This window comes from Piliocolobus tephrosceles, chromosome 11 (assembly GCF_002776525.5).
Source record: "Piliocolobus tephrosceles isolate RC106 chromosome 11, ASM277652v3, whole genome shotgun sequence".
Classification (NCBI taxonomy): Eukaryota; Metazoa; Chordata; class Mammalia; order Primates; family Cercopithecidae; genus Piliocolobus; species Piliocolobus tephrosceles.
Genome location: NC_045444.1, coordinates 77788626 through 77815086, shown reverse-complemented (window position 1 = coordinate 77815086; position 26461 = coordinate 77788626).

The following is a 26461-nucleotide window of genomic DNA, read 5'->3' as shown; positions in this document are numbered from 1 at the left end:
GAAAGAAAGAAAGAAAGAAAGAAAGAAAGAAAGAAAGAAAGAAAGAAAGAAGAAAAAGAAAGAAGAGAAAGAAAGTGCAAATGTCCTCCATTTGATAAATATCAGCTTCTATGCTGATTCTTGCCCTGAACTAATGGCTTGGGGTAGCGATATTTAAAAGACACAGCCTCCATCATAAAGACATCCATATATTCTTAGTATTAAAGACCCAAATCCTTAACCTGTTCTAAACATCATGGTGTCATGTGGTCCCCAGCTACGTCACTAGCCTCACCTGTGCCACTCCTCCCCTACTCCTCTGTGCTCCAGCCACATTAGCTTTCTCTTGTTCTCAAGCCTTCCATGCTTCCTCCAACCTCAGGACTTCTTTACTGTGCTTTTCATCCCATCATGCATGCATCTTTGATTAACAGACTCCTGATCTGCCTTACTTCTCAGCCCTCACACTCCATTCCCAGGGAAATCTCTTTCGAGTCTTTTATCAAAGTCCAATTATCTGATTAAGAACTCTTACAGCACCCATGTAAGTTTTCTTCAAAACAGTGATGAAAATTCTGATTTTTCTAAGTGTTTATTGGCTTATTTGTTTAATGCTTGCTTCTTCCATAAGACTATAAACTACATGCAGCATAACCTTTGTATGAGTTTGCCAGTAAGTCTTCAGAATCTCTTTTCGTGTCTGTACATGTTAACATTCAAATGACTTACTTATGGAATACATTAAAAAAAATCAATGTGTGAAAAAATAAAAGTCAAGTTGGTAAGACAACAAAGCCCTTGATTCCAATAGAATGCACTATGGAGGAAGCTGTGTGTGATGTAGGACCCCCACGAGGGCACCTGATTTAACAGAAGGCCACTGATACCTCTCATGCAAACAATTTTTCTGACCACCAGATAGTAAAGTCAGATTGAAATTGGCCAAAGGGTGAATGGGAAGTGAAGCTGTGGCCACAATAAGTGAGGACTCTCCTTTTAACAGGTTTAATTATAAGGTGTCTAGAGAAAAGATGTAGACTGGAGAGGGTGACTTTTTTTAACGTAAGACTGAAAAAATATGTATGTATTGATGGAGACGAGCAAGAAAGGTGAAGAGGTTGGGTAATTGTTGGGTCTACGTCCCTAAAAATCTAGAGAGAATAGGAAGTGGAACAGAGGTAAGAGGAATTATTCTTAACAGAAAAAGGGATCTCTCTTTTATCAGGTGGGAGAAAAGAATGTTAAAATGTGTAGAGATGCAACTTTCATTTAACAAAGATTTATTGAACATATACAATAAGCCTAATACTTATCTATGTTCTTAGGTTACATTGGTAAATGAAGCAAAGTTCTCTACCCCAGTGACATTTATATTCCAGCAAAGAACAGACATAGGATATAAGCAAATTATAGAGTACATTAGAAAGTGGTGGTTGCCACAGGATAAGGGGGCTAGACTGTGTGTGGAGAGTGGAATGGGATTTTAAATAGGATGCACCTCATTGAAAAGATGACAAGTAATCAAAGCCATAAAAAGAAAGGTGAGTTAGCCATGCAGATATCAGGAAAAAGAGAGATCCAGGTAAAGAGAACAACTAGTTCAAAGGCTCTGAGCTGGAGCATGAATATTTAGAAGGAAGACAAGAAATTGATGATATTGTATGCTAATGGCTCCAACGTTTTCTTTGTGAAGCAAAAGGAGACATTATCTGCTGATGGAGGAACTGAGGCTGAATTGAGGAAAACTGTGAAAGTTTGTACTAGCTGCTGTTGAGCATAGAAGAGGGAATATATATGAGATGTGTCAAGGACTTCTGGCAGCATTGACAATTGGAGAACAGAGTTCCGGGTTCATGTATTTGCACTGGCGAGATTCCCATTCCATAGCCCAAGCCTAATAGCAAAGAAAGCAAAGAGGCGAACTTGTCCAAAGAGAGGGCAAAGTCCCAAGTGGGGAGACAATTATTCCTGTGACGGACTGTGGAAAAGAAAGAAGTGGTGCCAAAATACAATGGATGCACCCAGAGAAACAGAGACAAACTTCTCACTTCCACAGATTCTCCAGAGGAGTTAGCCACTCCTTCTTGTACTTCCATAGTAGGTCCTACTACATTAAATACCATGTTAATTATGTCACACTTGATTATGTTTATATGTAAGAAGATCTTATTCTCCTTTGGATCTCCCCTATGGCTTTGCCCAATACCTGGCCAAGAGTAGGCATTTAGAAAACATTTGTTGAATTAAACAACAAATTAAATAATATAACATTTATGCTTTGCTACCTATTATAATTGTTTATTTTTCCAGGCGTATAATCTATCTTCTCTACTATAGCAGGTAGGTTAAGAGCAGGAATTATGCGTTGTACTTCTTTGTTTCCCTAGGAGTGTGCCCTAGAAATAAAAGAAACTCAATAATTTTTTGTTATTGTTGTTGAAGGGAAAAAAATGATTAAGACAGTAAAGCAAGGTCAATTTCTAGAGTTCTGTATCCCTGAAGCAATCATAAACCTGTAGTAGAGTAATTGTAAAGTTTTGAGACTAGAACAGAAAAAAATGATGTAATCAGAAGAACTGCAGTGACAAGTGTTCAAAAGGATGATTCCGGAGATAAATGATTCCTTGTGTCTCCAACATAGCCAAGTACTTCCAGAAAATTATTTCCCAGGATAGCACCATCCCTGGGGTTAAAAAGAGCATTTTACAAAATCATCACAGCTTGATGGAACTATCCTTCAAGACAGCGATTCTCCAATTGTGGTATGAGTATCCTCAGGGGAATTGAAGGTGATTCTGAAGATATGAGAAGCACCAGAGTAAACATGGTACACTGTTAAAATATTACTAGATGTCAAATTAAAAGATATTATTAACATTGAGAGAATGGCAGATATCTTATGAGATAGAATGTAAGTTTTGAGTGAATGTTAATGATAAAAATTTAACAGTACATAAAGTAAGCCAATTTGATCTCTGCCCCTACACCTGGTACAGGATGTAGAGATCAGAGGTGGGGAGGACAGGAGATGGGTATTCACTTTCATTAGCTAGTCTAGCACTTCACTAGGTGAATTTGAGGAGGACTGCATTATAGCTACTCCTTGCTGATCTAATTAAATATCAAGCAACTTCTCAAGTCAATTGAATTTTTAAGTGAATCTTACCACGAGACAGAAAGCACCCCGTGAAGATAACTATTCCTAGTCCCAGGCCAAGTGTAGACATTTCATTAAAGACATAAATTTTCTTCCAGGTACAATATAATTTTGTGTGAATATAGGCAATAAAAAATAAAACACAAAACAATTCATTTGCCCTTAAATGTTATTTTCATTTACTTGTGTCCCCCCAAAAAGCTTTAATAAAACATTCATTTTCTTGACCTTATCTAGATGCAGGCCTAGATCCACAAATTCACTTAATTGGAAAATAATATCTAGAGTTCATGCTTCAATATTAGCACTGCAGTGGTATTAACCCAAGTTATCAGTAGACTTTTTCTCTCCTTCTAGTTCTATGTTCATGGTCTTAGGGTATATATGCCCTCTATTGTAAGTTTAAATTCTACTTTATAGTAGGTATGGTATAAATTGTAAATTGAAATATGATTAGAAAGGCTGAGTCTTCTAGATGGAGAATAAAAGGGGACATGCAAAGTTATCTTCCTTCTTCATAATTTGTGCTTCTAGAACCTTCCATGACTACCCTTCAAAACACTCTCTCCCCAAGATTCAGGAGAAGAGGGTTCAGCAAGTATGAGTACACATTCTGAACTGATTTTATCTGCTCAGAGGGAAAAAAAATGTTTAAGGGAAACAAAGTGTGAGAGAGAGAGAGAGTTTTACAGTGTTATTTTGTATGCAATGTACCACCAAAAGCCAAGAATACAGAATAAAAGATACCTGGGGACAGCTTCTTAGAAACTTATAATTAATATATTATGTTTATTCTCAAACTCCTGCTTTCTCCCTAAAATATTTACATCATTAAAATTCAGTATTCAAACATGTATGTAGATTTTAGCTAAAGTAAATTAAATTTAGATGAGTTTGCATTTATGTTTCTTTAATCCACTTATGTATTTATTATTTGATCATCAGAACATTAGCTAATGATTTCCAAGAATTGGACTGTACCATGAGGCTTTTTATGAAACACATGAATTTTTTTTTACTATCTTGATTATTTGAATGTTAGTCATTTTAATCAAATTACCCTCCTTCAATTGCCAAATGAGCCATTTTTATGGAAACAGCTAAAATGTATTTAAAGGAAACCACAGTAAACTTAAAAAACGGTCCCATTGATCTTAATATGGAAACAATTTAAATTCAGTTTTGTGTTGGTTTGGATATTTTTCAATCAGCAGGATAAACTACATTATTCAACAACAAATACCCAGAAAGTTTTCCTTCTGTACAATTACCCAGGTTAAGCAATCAAGGCACAGAGCCCCAGAGATCTCCTATACCAATTTACACCAAGATTTGCTCTCTGAAAGTCCACTTCCTTCATGCTTTCTCTCTCTCAAAAGCCCATAGCAAATTTTTCAAGGATTTTCACTGCCAACTGCCTTTCCTTATTCTTAAAGTACACTTCTTCATGGAGTACTTACCAGTATTTTTCCTCAGTTATCTTTCCCTATTTCAGGTTGACCTAGAGGGGTTTACTACCAGGTATTCTTCTTCTTCGACAAGCACAACATAATCTTAACAGCTCCCTTAAGAGCCTAGCAAAAGCCCAAGTTGTTTGGAAGGTGCCTGTGTGTGTTCAGTGTAATTTGAGTTACAATCCTTGGCTTTGATGCTCCACTTTCCACACAGCACCAAATACAAAGAGACAGGTAGAAAGTATGCCCATTTAAGCTAATTTCTCTATGTAATTTCACCGGAATTATTTTAAATTGGATTTCATCTTAGCATAAATTTACATATTTATTATTGGGCCTAGAAGTCAATAGTTTTAACTGCCTCTGAACCCCACTTACTCACCATCAAGGAAAAGTGAAATAAAACTGGATTTTGACACAGATGAATTTATTCATACTTATTACAGAATAACGTGAATGGACACAAAAGAATCCCAGAATTAAATATAAAGCCTAACTCCTATTTACAGGTAATATATGCAATGTGTCACAGCTTAACTCTCACTCAGCCTGTTCTGCCCTCACCGTGACCCAGACAGGATCTGGTCGATCATGTCCTCAAGTACCACAAAAGTCCTAGGCAGGAAATGCAGTTGTCCCTACTTTCCTCTGTCATCTTCATGATGGATACACACCTTCAAAGGAGCATGGCCCAGGAGATGTGCAGAGTCTCCAAGGATGCCAGTGGACAAACATATGAGACTAGAAGAGGGAGAGAAGACTTTGCCTCCTCTTCCCCTCATTCTTCCTTTTCCCACACGAACTCACATAGTATCCACTATGCCTTGTGCTTAATAGACACTCAATAAATGTTGAACTAGTAATATTAGCAAGTAAAAGAAGAACCACCCCTAGACCTAGGTAAGAGGAACCCCAGTTTTATAGGATGCCATGTTTAAGATGGGTCCCCCTCTGCCCCTGCCATAGCTGCACTCCTCACCTTGGAGCCAAGGAGACATGTCTACCAGGAACCTATATCCATCCCCCACTCTGTCCATGCTCTGGGAGTAGAGGACCTTAGAATTCCCTACCCAGGCCAGGCATGGTGGCTCATGCTTGCAACCCCAGCATTTTGGGAGGCCAAGTTGGGTAGATCACTTGAGGTCAGGAGTTCAAGACCAGCCTGAACAACATAGTGAAACCCCATCTCTACTGAAAATACAAAAATGTACTGGGCGTGGTGGCATGTACCTGTAATGCCAGCTACTCGGGAGGCTGAGACAGGAGAATTGCTTGAACTCAGGAGGTGGAGGTTCAGTGGGCCGAGATCATGCCACTTGCATTCCAGCCTGGGCGATGGAGCAAGACTCAGTCTCAAAAAAAACAAAAAACAAAACAAAACAAAACAAAAATTCCCTGCCTGAATGACCTGAGCCACTTCCAGGCCCTATGTAGTCCTTCTCCCAGGGTTTCCCTTCCCAAGGGCAAGCCAAACTGGTGCACACTCTTCCAGGGGTTGCCAGGCAGCAGCTGTTTAGCAGGAACCCAGGAATGACCATGGGCACAGATCCTGGGCCTGGGACCTCCCCTGAGTGTATGTGAGGCCCCTCTAAGAGTTGGAGGAGCCAGTAGTAACGAAAGAAAAAGGAAGGAACTGAGTCTGGGGTACCAGATGTGGACTCTCCCAGAACCACCATATTCTAGTTCAAAATTCTGAGGAATCTGAGAATGCTAAATTTGAACATAGCTCTGGCTTATTGTAAGGGTATATTTGTCAATGTAGGAGGATGGAACATATTTTATTTAACAGTTTGCAAGTTTGTCTTATGACTTTTAAATACTTAGACATAAACTAGACAGGGCTCCATTGTATTCTTGCCCGAGTCCCCACAAATGTTAGAAGCAGGTTTGTGTAGAAGGAGGGAAAAAAGAGGTAGGAAGAAGAGTGAGGGAGAAAAAAAAAAAAAAAGGTAACAAAGGGCTAGATATGATATCTTGATATACTGTACTCAGTATAAAGTAAGATGCCTGGAATATTTCAGATGTTTAGTGTAAATCTGCTGAATGATGAAATAATTAGTCAATCGATCGATAATAAGAAAATAAAGCCAACGTTACTGCAGACACAGTTATGACCAAACTGGGGATCACAAAACTTTCCAACATGACCTGCCAACTCCTTCAGGTACCTCATCCCAACCTTAGTCATAAAAAAGACTGATGGCTTTAGTGACTCATGCATTGCACTTATGCATAGAACCCTCTTGACAGGTCGACAGGGACTGAGTTGATGTTCAGGAAACATCCTCACATCTCAGGCTTCAGGCAGATCAAATAATCAATATAAAAATCGGAAAGCCAGCGTCAGGACTTCTCAAATTGTAACCATTCAAGATAAAAACCTTAAACTTGGCAAGGTTAATTAAGCTGAATAGGAAGGGTTCAGATGTATGCAAGCATAGTGCAAATAGAAAAATCAGTTTGGTCCCCCTGAAAGTGGTTAATAACATTGTTAACCCGGGTTTACTTGTTTAAACTTATTTTCAAGTTCCATTTTTGTAGCCAAGCATACTTGAGTAAGAAAGCATGTTTATCTCTCTCTCCTTGCCACCTCCCATACCTGACCTCCACTTATCTACATGGTGGTTCTCAATCCTTAAAATATCCCCACTACCTAAACTCCACCTGCAGAAATTCTGATTAAACTAGTCTGCGGTGGGCCTGGGAATCGGTATTTTTTAAATGGTATTCTTTACCTGGAGCAAACAAAATAAAACAAAACAACAACCAAAAAATCTAGAAGAAGTGAAGATCCTCTGAGGAGGTAACCTAGAAAGTCCGCATCCAAGGGAATAGCTAATTACGACACACAGACTACATATCTCTTGCTTTCACCATTGAAATTTACTCTGTTTTTGAATAGCTCACTTCCAAATGTTTCAGAATCACTGATATGTATTTCAGTTTTCTAATGTTTTCTAGACTAATCCACTCAGACTCATCTGAGTATTGATATTCTCAATTATTTGTGCCATATTCATATTAAGAATGCTTATTACATATTGAATAATACCATTTTTCTCTGCAGATCTCAAATTTCCATGACTATTAGAGTCTTCACAGTGTTTGATAAAATTCACATTCTGAGTTCCACCCCAGAGCTTTCATTCAATAAGTCTGCCAAGGGGCTTAGGGGCTTGCATTTTGAACAAGTTCAACAGATGAGTCAGCTATTGGTGATTAGCAGGCAACCCTTTGGAGAAATACTGCTCTCAGGGCACCCAGATCTATGAATAATCACCAGACATGAAAGATTTCTTCTCCTTCTGCTGCACTTTGACATTCTGTAAAACAATGACACAGTCATTCCAACTTTGTCATGTAAAACTAATTATAAATAGCTTGATTTCCTTTGCTCTTGATAATGCTATTAAATAACACCATTTCAGAGTCTCTGGTGTAGTCAAATCAACTCTTATGAAATCTTGGCAAATTGATCAACCTTTTAGGAAATCCCTGAACTCATTGCTTATCCCATTACCATTCTCTAACACAGGGCACACAATACAGTATATTACCCATTAATGAATATAATCACATATATCATGCCAAAAATAAATAGATGATACTTAGAGTTTTGAACAACTTAGCTTGCATGGATAGTTTGACAATCATGCAAGATTCCACCTGCATGATTTATTATCTTTTGGGCTGTTCCTCAATTAGAGAGGGCAACAAAGTTGGAAAGATACCATTTGATCTTAAAGTCATATGGGTTGCTTTCCAACTTCTTGGTTCTTTTAAATCGTTGCTAATTAATTGCTTAATGATTTTTTCCGCTAGCTTCCCAGGTATCAGTGTAAGCTGATACTCCACTTGCTATCTTGCAGAGAATTGTCCTTCCTGGTTTCTCAAAACCAAAGACTGGCAGCTGTGCAGTGACATCCGCAGCTGTCCAATATTCCCTAGGTCCAAATAGTACTTCATGATTTATTTCATTTTCTCTGTAGAACAGTCCCATGAAGAAGGTAGTATTATTCCTGTTCTGCAAGGATGGAGGGCAAGGTTCAGAGGCCTTCCTGTCCCAAGGTCACTCTATTAGCAAGTAAGGTGAGTTGAGATGGAGCCTGAGTGTTCTGAAGATTCATCCAATTCTCTTTCCACTGCATTACACTGCTAGTCATCTGGCTCTGCTAGTTCCACTGTACACAGACATCCCAGGTACTCTTTAATTACCTCTTTGCCTGTCCTAGTTGGCCTGCCTATCTCCTCTCACAGCTGAGACTTGTTCTAGCCAAGTGTTCACATCTGACCATTTCTATAAAAGGGAGAAATGAAAACTACATAAAAAGTTTCTGCCATTTCTCTGTCCTCTATCACTACCTTTTCCTTTGCTATTTATCAAAGGATGGTATTTTCCCGGTCATCTTCTTTGTCTATTATATTCATCATTGCCAAGTATTAGTTGGCCGCAACTGTGTGTTTGGCACCATATTAGGTGCTACTGTGGTCACACAATGAAAGGACAGTCTCAGAGTGCCAAACTCATACTGGCTACGGCTGACAAACAGGAGAGGAATTACATGTGGGCAGGAGGAGTTGAGCCAAAATTAACTCAAGTAAGTGTGAGATTTGACAAGGACCAGGTGCAGAATGGATGGGTGGGAGGTGGAGGTAGAGGATTCTGCTGTCCTGTTCCTCAAAGCCTGGCTGCAATCCTGTACAATCCCTGGGGAGTGGAAATGGTTGCTCATCAAGGTGATTACTACATGTGCTGCTGATCAAAGGTACTCAGTAATGGTTGTTCAGATGGACACTTATTCCGGGCTTCTTAAGGAAAGCCCCCTCTGACTCACCTGAACTAACTTGGAATAAGTCCCCCCGACTTCATCAGCTATCAGTCATCTCTATCATCACATATGTATTAATTTTAACCATTGTTAGATAGACTGGATTTCATGTACAGTTGTTAAATTTCATTTGTGCAAGAGCTCAACATTTGAAGCCAATTACAATTTTAGCCAACAGAAACTAGTTTCTCAATACACAGTAACTGCGCATCCATAATATGTATGGAAGGCACTGTGCCCAGGGCTAAGGGAACAGAGGTGACCGGACACAGATGTTCCCTGCTCTCGTGGAGCCGGAATTCTAGCTGTATTGGAATTCCAGCTATCATTCACGGTATCTTTCACATAATGATTTAATCTATTTCTCATCAGTGTGTAACGTGAAATAACATAGTCTACAAAGGTGGAATTTTTTTTTCTTTGAGACAGAGCTTCGCTCTTTGTTGCAAAGGCTGGAGTACAGTGGCACAATCTCGGCTCACCGCAACCTCTTCCTCCTGGGTTCACGCGATTCTCCTGTCTCAGCCTCCCGAGTAGCTGAGATTACAGGCACCTGCCACTACGCTCGGCTAATTTTTGTATTTTTGGTAGAGATGGGGTTTCACCATGTTAGCCAGGCTGGTCTCAAACTCCTGACCTCAGGTGATCCTCCTGCCTTGGCCTCCCAAAGCATTGGGATTACAGGTGTGAGCCACCGCACTTGGCCTGGAATTTTTACTTTAATATTTCAATGCCCAGGTCCCAGAGAGCCTTTGTTAATTGGTCTTTGAGGAGGACTGGGCATTGACATTACTTGAAAAATTCCCCAGATAACTAATTGAATGTGTCCCAGGAGTTGAGAACCAGCTCTGGTCTAGTGTTTTCCATCCCTGCTAGGTCCTAAGAATCACATGAGGATATTATTAAACCTGAGCTCTTGACCCACTATATTAGAATAGAGGGCTGAGAATCCATATTTTTAACAAGTGTTCCAGTAATGTTTATAATCAGACCAATTTTGAATATACTAATTTTGTCACAAATGAAGTAAATATCAATTGAAATGCGAATTCTACCATAAATTCTGGTATTTTTAAAGTTATATTTTTAAATGTGTAATCAATTTTTCATCATTAATGAGGCAGAACTTACCTTTACAATAAATCTCATGCCATTTGATATGATTTGGCTGTGTCCCCACCCAAATCTTGAATTATATCTCTCATAATTCCCACATCATGGGAGGTACCCAGTGGGACGTAACTGAATCGTGGGTGCGGGTCGTTTTGGTGCTGTTCGCGTAATAGTGAATAAGTCTCACAAGATCTGATAGCTTTAGAAAGGAGAGTTCCCCAGCACACAAGCTCTCTTGCTTGCCTACATGTAAGACATCACTTTGCTCCTCATTCCCTTTCCTTCATGATTGTGAGGCCTCCCCAGCCATGTGGAACTGTGAGTCAATTAATCTCTTTCCTTTATAAATTACTCAGTCTTAGGTATATCTTTATCAGCAGCATAAGAATAGACTAATACATTATTGTTTTATGAAATATCAGAATAAAGTAGAATTAAAATAAGTGTGGCCTCATATGTTGTTGACTTTTAAAAGGCCAAATTAACCATGGAGTTTATCCTGGGAGCCTTAATACAATTACAAATCAGTTTGCTAAAATATGAAATAAATTAAGCATTGTTGAAATGTAATTCCCATTACATTGGATTCAGAATATCTGATTTCTTGTTTACAAACTACCCTAAACATTTCTTATTAAATGAAATTTAGTCATGACTTAAAATATTTGAAGAAAAGCAGTCTTCAGAAAATTAAGGTCAACCAAAAATAGATGGCACCTATAGAATAGGCTGTTGACTTCTGTGTTATGCCAAGTAAAAAAACAAAAACAAAATCTGTGTTAGAAGGCAGCCCTTCTTTAAGCTATATGTCTCATGTAGGAATGCATATGTATTTTTTAATAACCCAGACCTTTTTAACAGTACCAGCCTTTCACATTTCCTTGCAAGGCTTCTGCTATTTAAAAATAAAGTTCTGGCAAGCATGGATTTGAGAGGAAACATATTTTCATGTCACATAATCTGTTAACTCTTCTCAGGACGGTCTCAGCCTTAGCTCTAGAGACTCATTGCATGACCTTGGACAAATTCTTTGATATTTTTGGGCTTTGTCTTATCTGACAAGTGGGGCTACATCCACTCGGCCTCATCTCTAGAACTGAGAGGAAAGAGTCCTCTGGGGTAAAAGCGAAGAGGCTTACCGTCTCTCTTCCCATGGGGGCCCACAGTGCTGCTGCATGTGCCACTGTGTTTCCATTGACATCCATTAAAAAGAAAACATCTTTCTGCTACCTTTCTGTCTTTCAAAGAACTTCATTTTCACCCTAGTGATGCTTTTGAAGAAAAACTTCCCAATTATGGTGCATAAGAAAAAAAACATATGTTCTCAAGGTTCAGGGGACTAATCCACCTCCACTACTAAGATAAAGTTTGGAAGAGTAAATGACACTGGTGAGGGAACCACATGATTTTGGTGAAGACAAAAGCAGCAGACACTATTCCAGGGCAGCAAACCATGATGAAGCACAGAGTTGCTGTTGTAGAGCTGTTCCATCACTCATTTCCATTACATCCTTCCATCTTTCAGATGTAATGAGCAACCCAGAATTTTTCATTTGAAAGCATAGAAAGTCTCTTTCCAGGGCACTGAAATATGAAAGACATGAATGAAGATGAAGAAATGGGCATTTTCATTTTGATTGGAGCTAGTTTAAAAATGATAATGGGATTGAAAGTGTATTTAATAAAAAATTATGCTGTGAATAATAAACCAGATATTGTAATTCTGACATTTAAACCATTTTCCACAATATCCTAGATTTTTAGTAGAACATGAGTTCAAAACTAAGAACTAGAAAATACATTAGTTATTTTTCTACCCTGAAGGACATTTTTCTTCTTTGTTGAGAAAATAAAAGGCAAAATCGTGCCCTGAACTGATATTTATGTATAATATAGTATATAATTTTAAAACTGAATTTTTTTATTGCTTTACAAATATTAATTTATTAATCATTACTAAATTCCACTGTGAAATATAGCATAAATGCTATTAAAAGAAGCCATACCCTTGTCCTGCCTTCCACATGGCTTTTCCTACATTTCCTACTGTAGGCTTCACCTACAGCAAAGAGCTTTATAATTTATTATTAATCAAGTTCCTAGGAAGAATTTGGTCATTTTCTCACTAATTATACCATTTGTTGCAAACATCTGATTTCCAAGTTACAGAATAAATGATTCACAGTATGGATTTATTCCAACATAACTTGTTCTCAAACCACATTTGCTGAAATCTCACTGAAATATAATGATGTGGAAAGATATTTGTGTTATGCTATTAAATAAAACAACAGTTTATCAAAAAGCTACATGGTGCTAAAATGTGTAAATACATACCTATAGCTGTAGCTATCAATACGTCTCAAAGGAATTATAGTTTATTCACATTTTTCTTACCCTTTTGCCCATCTATGTTATCTAATTTTTCCACAGTAAACACAGCTTCCTATTATAGTATTTGTTTATTTTTTATTCATTTAATTTATGGTATATGACTTATGCGATATACCATAGCCTTAGTCATGGTGATAAGAGAAGATGATAGTTAAGATTATCACACTTGGCCGGGTGCGGTGGCTCATGCCTGTAACCCCAGCACTTTGGGAGGCCGAGGCAGGTGGATCACAAGGTCAGGAGATCAAGACCATCCTGGCTAACATGGTGAAACCCCATCTCTAATAAAAATATTAAAAAATTAGCCTGGCATGGTGGTGGGCACCTGCAGTCCCAGCTACCCCGGAGGCTGAGGCAAAAGAATGGTGTGAACCCAGGAGGCGGAGCTTGCAGTGAGCCAAGATTGCACCATTGTGCTCCAGCCTGGGCTACAGAGTGAGACTCCGTCGCAACAAAAAAAAAAAAAAAGAAAAAGAAAAAAGCTTATCACACTTGATTGTATTTAAATACACTATTCTTAAATAAGCAGACAGCAGCAAGATCTGTTAGACTTGGATTATACCAATTGGATGATACCAATATCATCAAAATTTCCAAAAAATACTGGAGTTAGACTTTTCATCAAAATTTTCAAGACATGACTAAGTGTTTCACCCTCTGCTCATCCAACAGCCAGGCTTCCTTGTCTCCTCCCACTCACTTAATACTACCCAATGCCCTTCTGGATGTATGCTGCGTGACAACCAACAGACAGCTGGGAGTGTGTGAGACTCACCACATTTTCCACAACAAGGGCAAACCAAACTCAGATCACACCCTCAAGGAGCTTAAAAAAGAGAAGACATGTTCACAATCCACCATAAATACAATATAAGAAAGTTTCTTAAAAGGACTAAACCATGATAGTATAAAATTTGAAGGCCTTCTTCGTGTGTGTTTGATTCCATTGCCCCATCCTGCCTTCCTTGGATGTCGTCCTCATCTCTTGTACCTTCAGTCTAGTCTTTGCTGACTCATGACCTCAATTGTGACCCCTCCTCTAGTTATGTTTTGCTGTCTTCCTTCTTTCATATTGACAATTTATCTTCGTCTGCTGTCAAAGTCAATATACATCTTCACTGCTCCATTGTTTTACTCCTTCCCCCACGTGACTTGGAACTGCCCTCCCAAATTTAGGTGTCTACTTAGTGGGGCAGTCAACAGTTTCTCTCTGTGCCAATGCACCACCCCAGAATCAGGCTAACCCCCTCCTTCTGAAGAGCCATTCAGGAGGCCATCTTCTACAGTAGCCTCCAGCTCTTCCAATTACTTTCCCCAAGGAAATTGCATACAGCAAAGCACATAGAACAAGAAGTGGCAAGGGAAAGGTGGTAGGAAAGGAGTAGAGGTTGATAGCAACCAATTCTTCTTAGGCAGAGTTCGAGTTCTAAATGTGTATTAGATTGTGTTTGAGTCTGTTTGACAGAGCTAAAAATATTGTATATTGATCATCTTTCTTCTCTGCCAATTTCAAGAGATGGCTTGATGGCTGCTCCCTTCTCAGCCCTTCCTTATGCTCACCCAGGGCACTTGGTAAAGAGAAAAGAGCCAAGAGGGCAGACAGCTGCAGACCAAGGAATGGAATAGAACAGGAAAGCTGGAGGAGGAGCAGGGGAGGGCAGGCAAATCTGGGAGAAGGGGTGGTTTGGATGGACTGCCTTGGAAAAAGAATAGAAAGTTGAGAGGACAGGCAGTATTGTAGCCATGTGAATAATGGGAACCCCATGTCTCCCCGCAACATAAATTCTCTTTGCCTTCTCTTAAAGACTGCAGTAAAAACATACAGGAATTTTGAAGACATTTTATAATGTATTTGCGTTTCCTTTAAATTTGACAGAAGCAAGAAGATCAAGATCTATTTAGGTTTCAGTATGTGTGAGATGTCAGGGTTAGTGAGGAATGTGACAAGTGAGAGCAGGCAAAAAAGAAGGAAATACAGCAAACTCATGGCACCAGTATGACCAAATGGAATCTGGTCTTTCAGTTGCCAAAGCTTTAAAAATACTCTTTATTTGGGAGATATACCCCTAATTTTGCAAGACGCTTATGGCTGCCAATTTTTCCCCACTAACAAGAAATGTTCCACAGTGTCACACTAATCTATTTAAAAACCAGAGAAGCAGAGAACCGTGAAAAATCTGCACAAAAATCCCAAGCCCATGACGAAACAAACAGAAATGTGTATGCTGCTATATCTAGGTCCTTTAAAAGCTGTCAAGGTTCATTATAAAATATTAAATGACTGAATAAATATTAGCACAAATTCTTTTTTCATTTCAATAGAGACTAAAAGGGCAGCAGGAACTGTTTCACTGATGAAAATGACTCATTCTAGCCTAAGTAAACTCCTATGTAATCAAGTTCATTACATTTCTCTGTATCACCTATTTGGAAAAAGTAAATCTGTTAATAGGCCATAAACCTAAATTCTAAAAATTAATGTTGTATATTGAAAATATTATCATATTTTAAAAAATAAATTTATTCTGGGATTAAGGAATTATGGAAATGCAGATAAGCCCAAGAGCAAAAAAGAGAGAAATCATTTTAAAAACTGATACCATGAGTGTTTTGGTTCATCTTACTCACCATAGAACTTCGTTCTATTTAACCCTAATTTTGCCTTGATCAGAGGCACTAGAGGTACGGTCTGGCTTAGCTGCACTTTTGCAGTATCATAAATCAAGAGTAATTCTCAGTGTTAACAGGACACGTTCCATACACAGGCAGCTGAAGTTTGCGTCTCTCTGATTCATTAAGCTCATTTGTTACCAGATTTTAACTTCACAAGTCCAGAACTTTTAGTACCTGTTGCCAAAGGAATTCATATGGACACCAATCTGCCCAGCAGTTCCTCTGCAGGCTATGTCTGCATAATACTCTCTGTTCACAGTAAAGCTTCATTCCGTAAGCTGAAGGTCTTCTGAATCATTATGAAGATGTCTGCTGCTTGACTTCTCCTTTAGGAACTTCTAGGAAAGCTTCGTAACGCCCCATCATTTCCAAACAGAAATAAATGATAAGCCAAGAATACACACACTCTAGTTTCCTAAGATTTCAGTATTATATAACCACTACGTCTTCCTAAATTCCTTCTAGACAGCTAGCTTTAATTCTTCCAGCAATCATCTCCTTCACTCATTCGCCATAACTTAGAATCTTCTACTAATCCTAGGAAATAGAGAAATATGGTCATGCCATATGTTTCTTTACTGGAAAAAAAAATTTCGATGAGGTAATTCTATTTTCATTCTATTTTGCACAGGGGGCAGAAACCATTATTGTATTTTTTTTCTTTGTATGTGCCCTGCTAAGCCTTGGAAAACAAAGGTAAAATCTGAGCTTCCTGCAAGTTTTACCTACTCAGCCACTTACTTTCCAGGATCCCTCATCATGAAAACAGTTGTGTAGGATAAGAGATTGGAGTTAGTGCAGGAAACAAGAAAAGACAAAACTAGGGCCTTGCCAAGGGAATAGCCCCAGACCAGCTATATTGGGGGCAAGAAGAGGAAGTAAAAGATGAAAAGGAGTTTAAAGACAAGTGAGTTTTAGGTGCACAGTGACCATGCAATTGCTCCAAAGCCAGGCGAATATGATATAACTCATTAAATTTTCTCTTGCTTTGGTTGTTAGGAAGCTGAAAATTATACATTTATCATGTATTACCATAAATATCTCTGCATTTCTCTTCCCAGGTATACAGGATGCATGGCAGTGGTGGTTGGAGAAAATTGCCATGGGATTGACACATGGATTGACACTGAGCACAGGGATATGAAACTTCATGCTTATGATTGCAATTCAGGAAGCCAAAGGGCAAAGGAAGCATCATATGGGGTTTGTGATCTAAGTATCAAGAAACCAAAATGCAAATACTAATAAATATGGAACCAAAAAGACTTTATGTATGGAGCAGTGCAAAGCTGGTACAAGAGATGTGAATCCTCAAGAATGCAACCTCTACTGTGAGCTTGCTGGAAGAAATTAATGATGCTAAGGTGGAAAGTCCTCCATTTGGAGACACTTACTCATTTTCTGCTACTTTTCATGGGATTTTTTACCATCTATGCCATGCTGTACCAGGAAGCAAAGGGAACTTTCATCCACACTGTTGACAACTTTTGTGCATGAAGTTGGCAACTTGCAACACCTGGCAGCTCCTAGTGGCCCTGACACATTGAGTCCCTGCTGGTCCTTGCTCACATACTATTTCAACAGTTTGTCTCTCTCAGCGACAACCTTCCTGGAGTCCCAATAGCTTTCATTTTTTAATGTAATTTTTCAAAACTCTTTATTATCAGCCTTATCAAATAGTCAATATTTTCACACCAATAGTAAAGTTGACTCTCTCTAGGTAACTTTTCAGCTATTTTCCTCCCAACTGTTTGTGTTTATGGACATCTATAGAGCTGTATTTACAATCACCTTTAACCTAAAATCTCATGACTACTATTGGGCCCTACAGTAAATATTTACTGTTGATGCGGATATGGGATGCTCCAAGCCCAGAACTCAGAGGATGTAAAGTCATGATCCAGACAGCAATGTTTTGAACTGAATAAGGTCATTGATGATTAGGGCAATTACAATAGTAGTATCTGCACTATGTTTTATATCTTATGAAATACTTTTACAGTACTTATGTCTCTTGAGCTACACAATTTACTGAAGTAGTGGAGCACAAATTCGTATTAATTTCTATTTACAGGTGGGAGAAATTGAGGCCCTAGAAGGTTAGATGACTTGCTCAGGATCAACAATTTTTAAATGTCAGAGCAGGGATTCAGAACCAGGACATATGACTCCAAGTCTAATATTCATTCCACCATGTATCACCGTGGCCTTTTCCTGTCTTGAGCCTACATTAGAATTGAAGTCTCAAACTAAAGGGCACTCACCATTTTGCTGGCATAACTGAGCAGCTGAATGTCACTCTTGATGCTTTCAGTCTTGTGTCTTTATAGTTGTTTCACAATTGCCTGGTCTTTACATCTCCTAAATGCCTTTCATATATAATAAATGTCAGAGACAGTGGTTGGTCATTTTCATTTGACTTCTTAATGATTTGATGAAGAATGTACAAGTGGCCTGTGTACACTCGCCTCAGAGGTCAGCTTGAAGCAGCAAGTCACTATAGAGATAAGCATTTAGCCATTATATTCATTCATTTTAGGCAAGGATAGTAGTTTATCATTTACTCCTCTTCTTTGGAGCTAATAAAGAAGTAGATGACTCATTGGGCTTAATTATCATGAAAGAGGGAGATATTGTCCCTCTATAGGAATCAGAGCTATATGTTGCAAGGGCTCTGAATAAACTACCTACTCCAGAAAGTCCGAACAGGTCCCTACGACTATCTCCTTTTATGTGTATTTAAGACTGATTTGGGGCCATCCTTTGAGAAGGCTAGGATGAGGATACTTTGTTTTACACCAGACTTGGGCACTCAGAGTTCATATTAACTCCAGCTTCTTCCAGTACAAAATGAAATGAAATATATTCACTAAACACTGAACAGTTCTCTATTAACCCTCTCACTTTCATGCATGTCCTCATTTCCTCCAAAACATCTTTCTTCCAGACTAGATGCCAGGGTATGTTTTTTAATATAAAGACTTCTTTCCAATTAAGAAAAGGGGGGGCTAGGCTCCCACATGAAAATAATTGGCATTTTTGGAATTTTTGTATCTGTTCAACAAGAAAATACAGAATAACAAAAGGCTTCTGTGAATTCAATACTGTGTTTTAAAAGACAATTTTGTGTCTTATTCACCATGATATTATCAACACACTTTTGAGAAAAAAGTAGGTAGTATATTATGCAAGACATATTTATGTTTCGTCTACATATGGATTCACAACCATCCTCCCACCCATATCTCCTTCCTCCCTTGACTCACAAGTTGGAAATAACTGATCTAGATATTTTGCTTCTCAGACTATTCCATTTTCTGAGCAGTCTTCACAGCCCTTCTCTAGGTATAGAGGCCAACCTTTGGGACACACAGAGCGAAGGGCATCTGCCTGGGCAGATGGGATAGTTTGAGGAGATTTCATTCATCTCGTTAGCAAACACTTCAAGCACCTTAAAGTGCCAAGCTAGGACTAGGTGGAAGTGATTTCTGGGGACTTCCCTACCTACAGATATCTGAAATTGCACTAGTCAGAACCACATTCCTTTGCTATAAAGTTTAGATTTCTCAGTGTTCCAATTTCCCTGACAAAGGTAATAGTAAGTTATTAGTTGTTTATCAATTCTAGCTACACAATAAAATTACCTGGGAAACTTTGAAAAGACTAGCAGTGTCTGAGTCCCAACCCAAGCCAATTAAATTAGATTCTATGGAAAATGGGAACCCACACACTGTTTTTTTGTATTGTTTCATTTTGTCTTTAAGTTTCTAAAGGGTAATGATCTAATGGGTTTCCAGGTGAGAATGTCTTGCTTCTCAAAGTCTCTAAATGACTTAAAGGAGGAGAAAGGCAACAAGGAGAATGTGGGGAAAGCCTGTAAATATGAACAGGCCCTGGAACTTGGATCAGTAGAGCAGGGTAGAGGAGGAAATCGTGAAGGCAAATTTCTTGAATCTCATAGCTCCACCCTCAACTTGTGGCCCCTCCCTGAACTGAACATTTCACTTAGGATATTTTTATCCAAACACTTTTCCTTTGGTTGAACGTCATTTCTTCATTCATTCAATAAATACTTATATGTGTTGGATACCTGATGTTGAGTATCAAGCATTAGGCAAAGTCCTCCTCTCATAGAATTTACGTTCTAACTGGAGAGAAAAACAATAAATTCACAATAAATTTTGCATCGGCTTTGTGCCTCTGCTGATTATTTCTTTCCTTCTGTTTGCTGTCAACTTCTAGGTACTTGGTATTACTCTGATCAGATGTCAATGTCTCTCATATTGAGTTTTTTCCATGTCCTCATGCATATGTACCATGCTGAGGTTTTTTAGAAGAGTATCTATAATTGCATTCCACAGATATATGCCTGAGATGACTAACTTCCATTCCACCCCTAAAAAATTGAAGAACTTTGGTTTCAAATGTCTCTGTTTACAGGAAAAATGGGGAGTTAGGGTGGAATCTTAAGTCAGGGGACCTGAATTCAAATTCTGACCCTGCCTACTAACTGTGTGACCTCAAACCAGTTACTTAACCTCCTCTTTAGGTCTTAGTCTTCTCATTTATGAAATAAGGATAATAACATGAAAATCAAAGGTTTAAATAAGAAATAATATATACAATCAACAGGTATCCACATAGAGCTCACACATAAGACCACTGGCCAAGTTTGAACTGACCCTGTGACTAAGACCACACTTTCTAGGCTTTCTACTCCTACCATCAAAAAGAAAGCTCCTCCGCTTCACCAACAAACACACACCTTCACCACCATTATCTGTCTTGATAATTGCCTCATGTTTTTATGTATCCATATTTATGTCAGACACCACAAAACCCCCTGACTTTCTCTTTCCTCACACACTCTGTCCCCTTAAAGCTCTATACATACCCTGTTCTGTCAGCTCCACCCTCCTGCCACTGGTTCTGAAGCCTACCCATTGGGCCTTCTGAAATCCATAACCATTATTTGCAAAGCCCCCTTGTATCATCAATAGATTTGCCGCATAGAAATTTACTCCAAAGATTAGTGGCCTAAAACAAAATCAATCAGGTATTATATAACATAGTTTTCACAATTGAAAATTAGGTAAAGCTTAGCTAGACAATTTGGGCATGGAGTCCCTCACAAAACAGCAGTCAGATGTCTGAGGGGGCTGGAGTCATCTGAGGGCCTGACTGGGAATGGAGGATCCACATCCAACATAGTTCACTCCCATGCTGGCAATTGGTGCTGATTGTTTTGGGAGAGTCATCTCTCCCTCTCCACTGGGACCTCTCTACAGGGCTGAGGGAGTGTCTTCATGACCTGCTAGCTGGATTCCCCAAGAGCCTGTGATCTAAGAAAGTAAGGTGGAACCTATAGAGTTTATTATGACCTTGTCTCAGAAATCAAATGCTATCACTTCTGTAGTATTCTATTGGTCACACAGGTCAGCTCTGATTCCATAAGGAAGGGAACTAAAAAAGGCTTAAATACCAGGAGATGAGGGTCATTGGGTATCATCTCGGTGACTGGCTATCACACCTCTATTTTCATGCTCTGAACATTCCCTTCACCTTTTTGCTCTCATCAAAACTTGACTTTTCCCTGAGAACACATTATCAGCCTCCCAAACTGGAGAGTGACTTTTCTTTTGTAGCCCTCAGATCTTTGAGCCTGAAGATAGTTAGGTGTCATTCTTGCTTCTCATTGCTTCCCTTCCTTCTCCCTCATCCCCCAAAATACCAGCTTTGAATCTCACATCATCAGATTATATCATGAACCAGTGATGCTTCTGCCTTTCTCCTCTTTTCTCTAGATCCTGGCTTCTGGTTCAGTCATACTCACCAATACTATTCTGTCTCAATTCCTAGGGCTATGGGCACACAGGTAAACTGTCATGCCCAGAGCCAGGCCTCTCAAATCCATGAATTTCTGTTCTCCATTGATCATGTCAACCATTCTACCACAGCCTCAAATCCTATGGTCATAGCCCCAGCAATAAATGCAAAAATGCATTAGCAATAAGGGCAACATTTATTAATGTTAATTTCATGCATTGTACCCTCTGGCCACCATTTCCAGTCTTTTCTTTCTACTCTCTCTGCTATCCTATCCCCAGGTATCTTTCAAAGCCCCTGGGACCCCCAATCCATTGATCTACCACCATTCCACTGTCCCTTACTTCTTGATGTTATTATTCCCCTACTTATCAAGCTTAACTTCCAAGGCCAATCTTATAATTAATCCCATACATATACTTTTGCCTCATTTGTCTTCTTTGGATTTATTGTACTTACTTGGAAAACTGAAATTCTAGTTAAAATCCAACTCTGTGCCTATGTCAAACCTCCACTAAACAACTGAATATTACCAGAGAAAAATATGCAATTATGCTTAATGAGCTCACTTCCAATTTATGAACAGATCCTAAAATGTGCTTTTAATGCTACCAGGATATCATACTTAATTTCCCAAGACCATTCACTTTCCACTCTCCTGGACAACATTTTTACACTTTCAATCTTCTAGAATACCCTAAACTTTTTTCTTGTCTTCATATTCCTACTTTACTGAAAAACTTAAAGCAATCAGAAGAGAACTTCCATAGACTTCCACCATCATATTTATTCACCTACCAGCATCTTCATCCACATACTCTGCCTCCATATTTGTTACTATTCATGACGCTAACCAAAGCCAACTCCTCCTCTTGTACATTAAATCACACTAAATCCCTTCCCCTATAGTCTACTCAAGGACATCACCTATTCCAACATTTCTAACCTCTTTCTCTGGTGCCAATTTTCCCTATTGGATCATTTTCATTCAAATGCAAACAACATGTTGATATTACTCCCATCTGTAAAAAAAATGAAAGATAAAAAATAATTTCTATATATTCCACTTGTCCCACCAGCTACTGTTTCATTTCTCCCCTCCTGTTTGCACAAAAACTTCTCCAGAAAGCTATCTATAGCTGCTTTTTGTGTTTTCTTTTCTGCCATTCCCCACTAAAACCAGTTCAATCAGATTTTTGATTCACTACTCCATTGAAACCACTGTGAACAATATGAATAATATCCACCATGCTGCCAAATCCAATAGCCCAGTCCTTCCCTTGCTTGTCCTATCAGCAGCATTTGGCACAGTTGATGATTTTCTTCTTGATATACTTTCTTCCCTTGGCTTCCACATTATCCTGTTTCTCTCCTATATCACCAGCTGCTCCTTTTTAATCTTCGTTGCTGGTTCTTCCTTTAACTCTTTTATGTTGCAGTGTCCCAGGGCTCAGTCTTTGATCCTGTTCTTTTCTATAACTACAATTACTCTTTTGGTATCATAGCAGTATTGGGGCTTTCAGAACCAGTGATATGCTACTGACCTCTAAATTTACAAATCCAACTAGAAGTTGCTGATTTGTATGTCCTTGGATATAAAATAAGCATCTCAAACACAGCATGCTCAAATCTGAATACTTAATCTTACTGCCAAAACCTGCTCCACCCTCAGCCTTCTCTATTTCAGTGGATGGCAACTCCACATTTATCAGATGAAAAACCCTAGAGTCCTCTTTGACTTTGCTCTTTCTTTCACAGCCACACATAATTCAACCACAAACCTTGCTCGCTGTTCTTTCAAATCTATGCAGAATCTGAATGCTTTTCACCACCTTTCTGCTACCATGTGGTCTAAGCCAGCATCTCTCACGTGGCTACTGCAATGGTCTCTGAACAGTTCTCCCATTTCCACCCTTGCCCCTTTACAAATTAGTCTGAACAAAGCATCCAGAATGATCCTTTTAAAACATGTATATCACTCCTCTGCTCAAAATCCCCTACTTTCTCCCCCATTCACACAGAGTAAAAGACAATGGCTTACAAGATCTTACAGGCTGACAATACCACCTCACTCATCTCTCTGACCTCATCTCCAACTATTGTTTCCCTTAATCACTCAACTCCAACCACACTGGTCCCTTCCTACTCCTGGAGCATGGACCAAGCAGGCTCCAGTTTAGCCACTATGCTCTATCTGTTCTCCACTCCTGGATGTTATTTCCAGCTTGGTTAACTCCCTCACCTTCTTTTCATGTCTTTGCTCAAATGTCACCATAGCATGAAGTCTTTCCTTCACCACCTTATTTATTACTTCAGTGACACACTGCAACAACACACCTGTACAAACACACACACACACAACACACACACACACGTAATGTCAATCTTTACTTACCAGATTTCATTACTTTCTATTGTCTATGTCATTTATCTTCTTCTAAGATAATTGTTTATTTATTTATTCCTTTGCTGTCTACTCACCATCTTTCACTTCCCTACCTCCCTATCCTATATTGCAATACAAAAGCTCTTTAAGGGCAGGGATCTTTCTAATATTCACTGGCCGATTTCAAACCTATAAATTCATGTAACATGTTCAACAAATCAATAAACAGTGTCTCCCTGCAATTTACAACCCACAGATTTTAGGTACAATTTCAGGCTATGTAGCTAATTAGAAGAGCTTGAACTCAGACATTCTGAATACAAATTCATTAATCTTTCCATGATATTGCTCTAACTTCTGGACAAGAACCTTCCTCAAACCCTTGAAACACCAATACTTTTTGATTTTTTCAAGTTAATAAAATAAAATATGTTATTTTAATTTGATCATTGATTATTAGCACAGATAAAGACTTTTTCATGATTCTTTGTTGAATTAATTGTGAATTGATGGTACATTTTGCACTTCTAAATGCTGTCCTGTGGCTTAGTCATTGCTTTCATAGACCTCTTTACTTTTTCTTTACTACAATTAGCAACACTAGCAGATGATTTTCTTTTATAGCCCATTTTACCCAAAGAAACAAAGTTTTTATCACTTCAGGAGAACTAGTGCGCATGATAATGAGTGTAGAACAACACAGCCAAGTTGAAATTCAGAGACTGTTGCTGAACCCCTCCCTCTTACTTCTGTGAGTCATTCCAGACACATCAGTATTGCAAAGCCTGCAACCGAAATTCATTCCTCAGCAAAATAGCAAATCATTACATGTTAAGTTGCTTGAAAATAGTCAAAACTGCAAATGTTTAAGCCTCAAATCCCAATAATCTACTGTAATTGGACTCAATCATTACAATAGACATCCATGAAGTAGGGGGTAGGACACAGATGAAGAAGAAAAATATATGGAAATCCAAATAACTAGGAGCTTAGTGCTTGGAGTTAGAATGTTTTCTGCTTTGGGCAACCCTCTACTCTTCCAGGTGGTGGCAGTAGGAAGGTAGCAAAAACAATGAAAACTGTGAAAGGAAAAAAAAAAAATTAAATATTGTGACTATGACTCATAAATATAAAGTTTGTCAAAATTTACATAACTTATCAATAAGGGAACCAGTAGGATGATAAAGCTCCAAAGAGTATTTGGAAAACTAAGCAGTTACAGAAACTGAAGGAAGAATGTTGCAACAAGATTGCTAGGGTAGATCTGTAGTTGGTTGATATTTTACAGAGCAATAAAACCATAACCTTTAGGTTATATTGTTCTACTAAACAGAAATCATTTGCTTCTCTACCAGACAAAACTCTACACATTAACATGTAACTTCACAGAACCTGAGCCCTAATCAATAATAAATCATCTGTTAAACAAAGGATAATCTCCCAAAGAATTAAGTAGTCCTGTTAGACAGTGTTGTAGTCTGACACAGAAAGGACACACAGCCATCCCTTTGCCTTATTTCTAATTTGTTGATACTTTTTTTAAAGAATTAAAGTACAGGAGCCTTCTCTTTGAGTTGCCTTTGGAGAAATGCACTATTCTATTACATTAGAAATGTGTCTGGTCTGTTTGGAAAGAAAAATTCCTCCTAGTTCCAAGCTCCAATAAGATCCCTTCATACTACAGCCTATTTTAGTAATAGAGTATTTTGTTTGAAGAGTGTATTTCTCCTGTAAAATAAGAACACAATTAATAATTGAATGAATTCCCTATTTCAGTCTGATTTGTGAATTCTCTGCATTCAAAGAATTCCTCAACTGTATTTTAGAAATGGAAAGCACCTTAAAGAGGGATCTTGAAATAAAACAATGTCCGAAAGGTTAAGGAATTTGCCCAAGGTCATATTGTGAGTCTGACGCTAAGCTGATAGAGAAATTTGAAAAGCATGGAGAAAAGCATAGAGGGCTACAACAGCTGGAGAAACTCCAGCTTCCTGTGGTTGGTCTATGGATACCCTTGATCTCATAACCCTCAAGTAACACTGTTGGGCCAGAATACAGGCTTTATAGCAAGAACTCAGGTTTAAGGATTGTGAGGGACATTTTTGACTACTAGTAATTGAGAGAAAAAGTAACAACCTTTCCTCTCCCATCACAAGGTTCATGGCTGACACTCCTGTAACCAAACACAGATTAACCAGGGAAAAGCATAACAAATTTATTTAATATAGGTTTTACGAGAAATGGAGACCCAAAGACCCAGGAAAACTGTCATTTTGTGCTTAGGTTTGATGAGGAAAGGACAGTTATGTAGAAGTAAGAATGGACAAAAGAGGGTATGATCTAATAGTAATAAACTCAGAGAAATTTAGCAAGGCCTGGGTTCAGATTCTTCTTGGACTCTCTGTGTCTTTGTTCCTTTCCTCCAGGTACAGGGCAGGACACCTGTCCCATGGGGGCCTCTCGTGGAGAAGGGAGGGAGAAGGTCAGAGAGTCACCTTCCTGCCTCTGTGGTTTTTCTCAATTTCCGTCAGCTTAAAATACTCCGTATGTGAAGGGCCCACAATGTGAGGTATTGTGTTCTGAGTCCCTATAGTAATTTTTTCCAAGAAGATGTACCGTGAAAAAACTAGGCTAATTCAACTGCAGTAAA